We start from the raw sequence: 10,522 nt of genomic DNA, 5'->3' as shown, positions 1-10,522 counted from the left end.
CCCCAAGATTAAGTAGCTCCCTACAGATGTCCACTTTATAATCCCCAGAACCTTATTTTACCTGACAGAGTAGATGTGATTTAATTAAGGATCTTGAGATGGGGAGGTCATTCTGAATTATCTGGATGGATCCAATGTAATCACAGGGTTCTTTATAAATAAACAAGACAGGCAGGAAAAGAGTCAGAGAAGGAGATGTGAGGACAGAAGCAAGGGTCAGAGTGAGAAAGATCTTAAGATGCTACACTTCTGGCTTTAAAATGAAGAAAGAGACATAATCCAAGGAATGCATGTGGTCTCTAGAAAAGGAAAAGGCAAAGAAACAAAATCTCCCCTGACTTTCTAGAAAGAATACAGCCTTGCTGACACCTTGATCTTAGTCCAATGAGACCTTTTCATGCTTTTAACCTCCAAAATGTAAGATAATAAAATTATGCTGTTTTAGGCAATTAAATTTGTGCTGATTTGTTATAGCAGCAATAGAAAACTAATACAAGATGAAGTACCCAGATTCCTCCCCATCTTTTACTCTCCAATCTTCTACTAGTAGCTCAAAATGACCAACTCTATCAAAAAGCCAGAGGAGCACTAGTTCTCCACTAAACAGGGAAGAGAAGAGGGGAAAGCAGGGATCTTCCTTTGTCCATTTTGGACCTCCACAACCCTTCGTTTTATATTCGGTAATTATATTTTAGAGCATGAGTTTTATTTGGTCCTGTACCCTTTTATGTTCTTATTCTTTACTCTCCCTAGTTCTCTAATTTTCATTAGGCAGCAAATGCCCCCAAATATATATCTTTGTCCATGACTTCTCCTCTAAGCTCCAGACCAGTATGCCAAGTGCCTGTTTGAAATCATCACCTGAATGTTTTAAGATTATCTAAAATCAACATGTCCAAAATGAACCTATAACGTTAGCCCAAACCTGCTTCTATGGTTGGCCTACAAGAGATTACTCAAATAGGGTATAGTTAAGGTAAGTTTGGAGGTTTATATACTATCTCATGTCTTTTACCCTTTTCTCCAATCTTATTCTTTGTTCTGTATTCCTTCTTCAGTGATTTGAATTGTGCCAGGCAAAAGCCTGGGCATTATTCTTAGCTCTCTCCAGTTCCTCACCATCTCCATCTCTCACCCTGAATCTTCACAGCAGGCAGAGTGATCTTTTCAGAATATAAATGTGTCAGGTCATGAGCTCTTTGATGATCACACAATGCTCTCAGTATAAAGAGCCACATTCCTAAAGTGGCTCCCATGGTCACACGGGGACTGTCCCTACCTGGGTCCTCAGGCTCATTTCGAACCACATTTCCTGTCATGCTCTGTACACTAGCCACACTGGTCTTCTTTCTCTTCAATAGGCCAAGTCATCTTCATACAAAATATTTCTCTACACCTGTCTAGTCAATTCAGGCTGCCGTAACAGCATAGACTGCTGTGTACACAGCAGAAATTTATTGTTTTTTGCAGTTCTGGAGGCTAACAACATCAAAGCCCAGGTGGCAGCGTGGTTGGTTTCTGGTGAGAATCATCTTCGTGACTTATGTGTGGCTGCCATCTTGCTCTGTGCTCACACAACTCCTTTGTGTGAAAGCTCTTGTTTCTCTTTGTATAAGGGCACTAATCCCATCACAAAGACCTCACCTTCATAACCTCATCTAAACCAAATTTTCTCCCAAAATCCCTGTCTCCAAATACCATCACATTAATAGGAGGTTAGGGCTTCCGCATATGAATTTTGGGGTGACACATTCACTGTCTAGCAATGCCTTTGCCTTGAACTCACTCCGTATCTCCCCATTGTAAATAAACCCTAATGAGCTTTTCCCAGATAGCCATTTTTGATTCCTCCCTAAGAATACGCTTAATCCTCTTATAACACAAATCACCATGGTAAATATAAAAACACATGTTACAGATGAAACTTTATATTTTTTTATGCGTTACCTGAATAATGCCTTCCCTGTCCCATATTCTGTTGTCACCTCTGTGAAGGAAGAGACATTAATTTTTCTGCTCATCCCTGTATTTCTACTATCCCAAACACAGTCATATTATGGCACATATTCAATGAATACATGCCAAATGAAATAATGAATGGGAAAATTATTTCCTAACTGTATTTCATCACTTTCTACCTACATAACCTTGGACAGGTTACTTAACTTCTCTGAGCCTCAGTATTTTTATCTTTAACTTAGGAAGGACAAAAACTACCTCCCGCAGTACATCTAAACCATCTGGCACAGTGTGTGGCTATTAGTAAGGGTTCAGAAGTGGAAGTTACTTTCAGGGATGGGATGATGAAAGATTTTACTCAATATTTTAAATGCCCTCATAAATGTTCGAAAAAGAAAAAAATGACCACATTTTAGTTAGGCTCCTCTGAGCCCCCTGCTCAATTGGACCTTAACTTGGTTTTCTGTTTCCATCTTTGTACAGTTCAATTTTTGCAAGAATCTCATTGTTGATTCAGGCAGAATCTTTTAACCTTGATGTCTGACTGCCCTCAATATCTGACCAAATTCCTCATTCCCCACCCTCAATATCCAATCACCCTGCTGTACCCTCAACAAGAATCCTGTTATGTCCATTTAACCAGAATCCTCCTAGCCTTTATGTTTCCTCTTAGTAATCTTCCAGCTGCTGACCCCACCCTGCTCCTTGGCTACAAATTCACACTTTTCCTTATTCGGAAGTTGAGCCTGATCTCTCTCCTTCACTACGAAGCCTTGATTACAGTAGCCCCTCTGTCTTTACTAAATGTGCTGGAAATTTTTTCTTTAACAAAATTGTTCAAAACAGGATAAATTTATTGTATTTATTGTTATCTACACTTAAGTGAGAACTTTATATCAGTAAAATAGGAGATCTCTTTAAAATAGGAGAGATCAAGATGTAATGATTCTAGTAAGATTGAGAGTCACAGATAAAAAGACTATCCTTGTTGTTTATATATTTGGGAATAAATTATTTGGAAATAAAATTGTCATGTATGAAAATAGACTGCAATTCCCAGAACTCTGAAGCCCCTCTGAGCTAAACTCAATGCCCTTCAGTCCCCAGGAGAAAAAAATTCTAAAATGCCTGTCATGAGAGGAGTGGCTACTGCAATTTCCCCACATCAGAGGAACAATTTTCAGAGGATCAGAATAAAAGAGATCAAAGCTATTTTATGCCACTTGGATCTACACTTGAGAATGAGTACAGGAGGTTGAGCAAAGATTATAAAATAACCCTACTGTGCTTTGAGGGCACAATTATTTTTTAAAAGGAGGGAAATAAGTAAGTCAATAAACCAAGATATAAGATGTGTGTCTCTCATCTCAGAAAAAAAAAGATAATGTAGTCAAATATAATTATGTTCCTTTACTTTGCATAATATCTCAAAGAATTAGTTTCATAGTCACTAAAAGTTTAATTATATATCACATACATTTCAGATTAATAACGTCCAAAGTCCATTAATCAAGATTCTAGTGTTTAGTGATCAGAAATATATGAATCAGATATAACCCCTATAATAGAAACAATGTTAGGTCTACCTGTGCTCTGAATTAATATTTGATCCCCAGGGGAGTGCCCCTCTTTGCTTTCTCTTTGCATCTTAGCATTCTCACATTTATTTGTAATTATCTCTTTATTTGTCCATCTCCCCAACTAGGCTGTGAGCAAGCAATTTGTATATAATAACCTGGTCATCTTCTTTTGGTAACCCCAAGTCCCAGCATCTGAATATAACTGAAACACATATTAGGACACATTGAAAAATGAGAAAACTTGATATATATTAAACATAATACACCAAGCATAATAATTTTAATTATAAAACGTATTAAATTTAATTTTTAAAAAGTTGATAGCCACATGAGAATTTCTGAACTCATTACTACAGGAGATAAACAGGAATATGAAAAGAAACACACCTTTTTCCTCTCAACCAAAACACAGTGTGATAGGTGACTACACATGCGAGACATAATCATTTTAATTAGTGCCATTAGAAAAATATCAACAAATCTGTGAATTCAAAGAAGAGATCACTTATGTAGTAGTCTAAATAATGGCCACCCAAAAATATCAGATATCAATCTCTGGAATATGTAAATCTTGCCTTAGAAGAAAAAGGTCTTTTGCAAATGTGATTAAATTAACTATGTCTTGATTTAGGGAGATTACCTTGGATCAAATGAGTGGGTCCTCAATCCAGTGTAATAAGAGAGAACCAAAGGGATATCAAACAGACAGAAGAAGAGAAAGTGATGTGAAGACCAACAGAAATTTGAAAACACTAACCTTGAAGATTGGGGTGGTGCTGCCACAAGCCAAAAGGTTCCAAGAGCTGCCAGAAGCTGAATGGATAAAAGAATAGATTGTCCCCTAGATCTTCTGTTGGGAGCGTGGCCCTGCTGACACTTGATTTCACATTTTTGAACTCCAGAACTATGAGAAGATAAATTTTTGTTTTAAGCCATCTGTTTATAATAACTTGTTACAACAGCCACAAGAAATTAATACAACCTTTAAATAAACAATAGTAAAAACTACACAGGAAAGACATATTTGAAATGGACTTCGAAAGAGTAATGTAATATCTTCTTAAGGGGATGGAGGCTGATGGAGAGTATTGCTGGCAGAGACCGTAACATGAGCAAAACTGAGTCACAGTGAATTTACGTATTCATTATCTCAGTTAATTCCTGGAAACTTATGTTAATAGACAAATTGAGAACAAAGATAAATTCTGTACTGTTCTCAGTGAAGCCACTGAGTCATAAACCTCACATTTAGTAGCATACTTCCTATGTGCCGAGCATGGTTATAATCACATTATAAGTGTCTGAATCAGTTTGAGCTACTATAAAAAAGCACAATAGAGTGCATGGCTTATATTATAAACAACACATTTTTTTCCTCACAGTTATGGAACCAGCATGGTTGAGTTCTAGTGAGACCCCTCTTTCAGGCTGTAGTATGCCATCATCTCTTTATATCCTCATGAGAAAGAGAGCAGAAAAAGGCAGTAGGTTTCCTCCTGGCTCTTGTAAAGGCACTAATCTCATTCACTAGGGATCCACCCTCATGACCTTACCTAATCTTAAGCACTTTCCAAGGGCCCTATCTCCTAATGCCATCAATATATAAATTTGGAGAGGGGGACATATACGTTCAGTCCATCACACTTACATAAAAGTCATATCTCTAGTTGTATTCCTACTAACAAATGAGAAAACTGAGGCATAGAGATGTCAAAAGAATCTTCTCCAAGATGACACAATGAATATGTAAGAAAACCTGTGGTCTTTTCACCACTATAGATTACTGTCTATTCCTGCAAGCAACTTAGTTTGATATCAGTGGAGAAGAGGGGACAGCGAGGATCAGGGTAAAAATAATCTCATTCTTCATTTTAGGGATGAAAGTTCTTACAAACCTTATTCTACTCTCAATCCAACTTACCTTCTATCTATTAAATTAATTGAAATTAAAATGGGCCAGCTTGTATAATTTTTTTTATTGTTTTTTTCTGATGTCAGGAAAAGATAAATGGAAATCATTGGTAATTTACTTATAATTAAAGAATAAAAAGTAAATTAATATCACGCATCTTCGATCTCATTTTAAAAGAATTCTTTTTGTTTACATCTTGAAGTTTATTTTCATTGGAGAACTTTTTGATTCAGCAGAGAAACAGGCATTCCTTTGGAATTTGTCAACTTCGACAAGAAAATAAATTATCATTTTTAAAGGAGGCTTGTTCCTCTAACAACATGTTTAGATATGTTAACACAAAAGAAATTTCGAAGGAGCCAAAGACTGAAATAACTAGATCTGTAAAGACCTAGGACTTGCATATTTTGGTTCTTGCTTTTGTGACTTAAAGTATAATTCCCCGTATTTCTTTCTCACACACCTTCAATTTGGTTTCTGAATAACAAAAATGAGTGACTACCTGTTTTCAATATTTATTTGTGCACTGTTGAGTTAAAAAAGAAGAGGTTAAAATTAGAAGGTCAGGTGCCAGTCAACCTTCACAGAGTTGATCTCTTGATGGTCTTTGTGGTTCAGTAATGGCTCTTAGCTTTGAGGTAAAGAAATATATTGTAACCAAACACAGAAGTGATAACACAAAAGAAAACTGACACATATTATCTGAATTCATAAAAAACTGTTACTTAGAGCCAATCTCTTTGTTGGCAAAGTTTTGAGAATATGAAATTTAACAAACGAAAACAAAAATGTTTAGTCCAGTACCCCATGTTGGAAAATGGTTTTTTTGGAGAACTTTTTTCTGACTGATTTTCCCATGCATTTCAGTAAGAAGAGTATCAACCATATCACTTTATTTCTCTATATTTCTAAATCTTAAGTACCAACATATAGTTTACTGTGGAATATTCCTCTGTTGATAAACTTATAGATTAAGTATGATTTCATATTAGTTTCTCTTTCAGAAAGGTGACTCTCTTGAAGGTCTTAGAACTTGACACTCCCCATAGGGTTCATTGTAACAGTTAAGTTGCCCAGATAATATTCAACTGTCGTTGACTTTTGATTCTCAAGTACAATTTCCTAAAGTTTGAACATATTTCTTATTTAAAAAGTGGCAAATGTAGGTGACACATATAGCTAAATAGCAATTAATCTATTTAAAAAATGAAAATGAACACAGCTTTAAATTTTGCTTACATTTACAGCTATTTTTCCCATAGAAAGGTTAATGGTCCAATTTGGTGCAGACTGGTGTTTACAAAGCTTTGATATCTGATACCATAGATACTATAATTCAAATATATACAGCATGGAATGTGGGATACATTTTCTTTTTTTTAATTAATTACAATTGATCTTACAAGTTTTTTTGAGAAGTTACATTACTCCTTTGAGATGCTACACTACCTTTGAGTCTTAGCTTCGCATCAATAAAGTTGAAATGTTGGGCTTATTTTGAGGATTGTAGCTTACTTAGTATGCAAGTGGCACCGAAATGCTCAACAACTGTTAAAGTATTTTTATCAATTGCAATAATTTGTTATTGTTAGCCCTTTATTCCCAAAGCATACATACTTACCTACATATATACATGTGTATATTCACAAATATACTTATAAACATCCAAAACACTACACCAAAAATGTGACTAGATTCTCATATAAATCAATAAGAACATACGTAATATTTAGTTTGGCACATAGCTAAAACTACTAGAAACATCCCCATCCCACTCCCTACTCATAAAGAGAAGGATCAAGAGAATTCATGTCAACATAATTAACAATATATGCCACCATTCATCAAGATCAACACACAAGCTTGTAGCTATTGGCAACAGAGGCAACATAGAAAAGTCAGCTAGTGGCAAAGACATGTCACTCTCTATTATTACTAAGAGAATAAAACAGAATCTCTGATTGTAAAGTACTTTCCCAGTTTAAATTTAGCACCATGTTCTTTTCGATTATGAAGTTGTACACTATGATGATTTAAAATCAAGTAGAAAATATATGGTAGCTGAAGAAAACTGGACTTTGGGTGGTAAACACACGATAGAATATACAGATGTCAAATTATAATGTACACCTGAAAATTATATAATTATATAAACCAATTAACTTAATTTTTAAAAAGTTTAAAAAATAATAAAATAAAATCAGGTAGAATGATTTTGCATCATAAGCAGTAGCTTAACTATGAAAACCAAGAGGAAAATTTTCAAATAGATATGTATTCCCTCTGGTACTTTATCCTCGCCTGAGAGCAAAATGGAGCTAAATAAAATCCATGACATGTGAAAAGTGAAAATATGTTATCACCATTTTAAGGTCAAGAATGTAGGCAGTTTTTATAGGAAAGCAAACCAACACATTAGGGTAGAATAAGCTGTCATCTTTGGGAAGAGCTGTTAGATAGATAAATGTTAGTTTAGGGAAGTACTGCATGCCCACTTAAAGCTGCAATAAAATACACTAGCAATCTCTTTATATTTTAAGTATAGTTTCATAGACTAAAAATCAATCAGTAAAGCAGGCTTTTATTTTTGTCCCTCTGGTACTGAATTTCCACACTGTGTGCCAACAAATTATTTCCACACTAGGTATAACACAATCTAAAGCATTTATTGGCCAAAATTATGAACTACATTCATACAGGATACTTTACCGGAGATCCCACTCACCATTATTTACTTCTTTTGCTGCCTTGTTCATTTGTCTTAAAATCCCTGCAAATCTTAACTCTGTATTGAATCTATCATCTGAGTGTTCTGCTAGGTTATCCCAACTATTCTGCAAGGCTGGAGAAAACCACACAAGAGTGAAGACAGATGCTCCGGCAAAGGCCTGGTATCCAACTCTTTCTGGGCCCCTGGTGCAACCCAGCAAACCCCTTTATGGCTTAGTGTGCTTTGCCCTCGGCTTTTTCTCCAAACGTTGACCTTAATGTCAAATTTACTATCCCGTCACCTTCATTCTCACTTATGGTTTCGTTTTCTTTATCATTTCATTTTCACTTTATTCATTTTGTTTTCTTTATCACAGAAAGAGAAACATTCGGAGGCAGTCTCTCTTAATTACCTCGCTATATAGTCTGGCTAAACATCACATCTTACTTTCTCCTCTCTCAGTAGAGGAAGAGGCTTTGCTCCCCGCCCAAATTAAAGACCTCCATGTCTTTAGGGACTTCACAGCATCATATACCATCTCCCCCTCTATATCTTTAGAATTGCTCTTATTTTTCTTTCATAATACAAATATCATAAAAGTTTCTCAATTCAAAGCAAAAAAATTAATCTCTTTCTTGACTCAACATCTCTACGTAGTTATTTCCCAATCATTATCTGTGTGAAACAGTTATCTGTACTTGTGGTATCTTTTTCCATCCAGTCACTGCTTAATCCATTGTGATAAAGTTTCTGTCACCACCATTTCTTTCCAACTTCTCCTTGAAAAGTCAACAATGACCTCCTTGATGTATTATTTAATAAATTATCTTCAATTCTTAAATTCTTTGTTGAATTCTGGGCCTTGAAATTCTCACTTTTTCAGCTTTAGTGATTCCTCACGCTATTTGGCTTTTCCTCTCATCTTTCTGGCCAGTCTTTCTCACTCTCTGATTGTATCTCTTTTTCTTCTGTCTATATTTAAATCAGTATTTTTCACCATTTGTCTGAGGGCCTGTGAAATCCCCGCACCCAGTTTCTTTCGCTTAACACAAAATGACAGTGCAAAGTTGTCAACAGCTCAGACCTCTTGTTGAACTCCAAATCAACTCATCTTTTAGACACATCATTTTCAATTCCTCAGTGGTTTATAGACAAGTCAATGTGCTTAATATTGAACTTATTTACTGTTCCCCTTAATCATGTTTCTTCTCTAAAATCCCTGTACAGTATCTAACCACTTACCGAGGCCATACCCTAGCAGGTCATCCCAGATTTCTTTGTATCTTTCATTCACCTCATCCTATCAATCACCAGTTCTTGCAGACTTATCTACTAAACGTCTTGGGTTTGTGAATTTTACATTTATCTTAACTGCCATTGCCTTTTTATTATATATATGTGTATGTGCATATATATGTGTATATATATACACACATAGATAAATAGATATAGAGATAGATAATAGATATAGATATCGATATAGATGATAGATATAGATAATAGATAAGATATAGATGTAGATAGAGATAGAGATAGAGATAGAGATAGCGATAGAGACAGAGACAGAGACAGAGATAGAGAGATAGAGACAGAGATAGTAGAGATAGAGACAGAGACAGAGACAGAGATAGAGAGAGACAGAGATAGATATACGTATACACATACACATACACATACACATATGTATACGTATACATATATACATATACACATACACATACACATATACATATGTATACGTATACAGATACAAATACATATACATACATATAGATAGACATATCTCCCAGATTTAAAAAGAAGTAAAGAAAAAGGGAGTGGAGAGAAAGGAAGGAACAGAAGATGAGAAGACGGGAAAAGGAGAAAGAAGATAAAGACAACTCTCCCTTTACCAGATGTGACCCTCTGTCTTCCTTAGCTCAAGTCCTCATCAGATCTGATTATTACAGTAAATGATTCCTTCTCATTTTTATCATTGTTGCCAAAGATGTAGTTTCAATATATAAATCTGACTATAATATAATCTAGATTAAAATATTTCAGTGTAATCCCATTTAGTTAGGATTGTTCAAACTAGTTTAACAACTTGGCCCAGCTGTAATGATCCAAGCATTGGTAGTGTAATAGTTTAGATCAAGTGTTAAGTTGGCAACAACTACTCCTTTTCAATAAAGCAAGATCTCCATATATATGGAGCCTTCGTATGTGAGTGTATGTGCTGATTTTTCTGTATATGCACACTAATACACATACTCTGGCATGAGGAAGTCAATAAAGGGTTTTTTTTCTGGCAGGAGAGAGTATTTTATAATTGATAATGTTGAAAATTACCAGCACATAGTGATAATAAATGTCACTCTG

Source organism: Pteropus alecto, unplaced genomic scaffold (assembly GCF_000325575.1).
Source record: "Pteropus alecto unplaced genomic scaffold, ASM32557v1 scaffold166, whole genome shotgun sequence".
Taxonomy (NCBI): Eukaryota; Metazoa; Chordata; class Mammalia; order Chiroptera; family Pteropodidae; genus Pteropus; species Pteropus alecto.
The sequence above is the reverse complement of the archived record's forward strand: the minus strand, read 5'-3'. Positions refer to the sequence as shown.